This window comes from Echinops telfairi, unplaced genomic scaffold (genome assembly GCF_000313985.2).
Source record: "Echinops telfairi isolate 266 unplaced genomic scaffold, ASM31398v2 ScPeMD7_7468;HRSCAF=8506_0, whole genome shotgun sequence".
NCBI classification, from domain to species: Eukaryota; Metazoa; Chordata; class Mammalia; order Afrosoricida; family Tenrecidae; genus Echinops; species Echinops telfairi.
Window position 1 is genome coordinate 11,682,934 of NW_022111369.1, and position 1,182 is coordinate 11,684,115.

Sequence of the window (1,182 nt, forward strand, 5' to 3'; positions counted from 1 at the left end):
GATAGCAAGATTAAGAATTATTGATTAGTATCAATTATGCTCCATAAAGGAAAGGAGGGTGAGACTTCATCTTCCATGTTTTGGACATGTTGTCAGGAGAGACCGGTCCATAGAGGAAGACATCATGTTTGGTAAAGTGGAGGGACAGTCCTCACAGAGATAGAGTGACGCAATGGCTGCAACGATAGGCTCAAACATAAGAATGATTGCAAGGATGGTGGATGACAGGCCAATGTTTCTTTCTCTTGTACATGAGGTTGCTATGGGTCAATACCAACTCCAAGGCGCCTAACAACAACAACAACAACAACACCCATTATCCATATAAGCATCTATTAACTAAGACAAAGCAATGTTCTGTTTGTTTTGAGTTTCTGATGAATTTAGAAGGACTCTTGCTGTTTGTACATATTTCCTGTAAATGCCGCAACCCAACCCAGAGTTGTTAAGCCTATTCCAACTCATTATTAACTTACTGAACCAAGTAGAACTGGCCCATGAGAGTTCCTAGAGCTATCAATCATTATGGGCACAAACTCCATTATGGATGCACATGTTTTTCCTGTGATGTGTGAGTTCAAATCTCCAACCTTTCACTTAGCAGTTAAGCACTTTAGCCATCTATCTCCAGGCCTGCTTATTTCCTATAAGCTAATCTTTAAATGAAAAAAAAAAAATTAGGGGCCAGCCCCAATCCCAACTAGGTAGACACCTGCCTCTCCTCCCAGAAGAATTTACTTCAGAGGATAGTACTGAATCTGCAGCTCCGGGAGAGAGACATATCTGATCAGAGCACACGGGAGCAAATGAAAGAGGAAGAAGAGAGAGTGGAGCACATCCTGGCCCACCAAGCCTTGAGGATGATATTCCCACTCAGAGCAGCAGCCAATCCACAGAGAAGACCACGTGGCCGGCCCCACTATGAAAAACACATCACTCACTGACCCATAGTCCTACAGGGGACAACACTGGAGACAGTGTGGGAATTCCTCCTGATCTGATCTCACCACACCGAGCTAAAACACTAAAGGCGTGGAACAGAACAGCAAGGGGAACAGAGCAATGAAGTCCCCAGGAACACCAAAAATAAACTTTGGGGCCAGGGCTTGGCGCCCCATCAGATTCGACTGGAAAACACTCCTAAAGGCCAACAAACAGTCCTTGAACTAACTACAAGCTTTT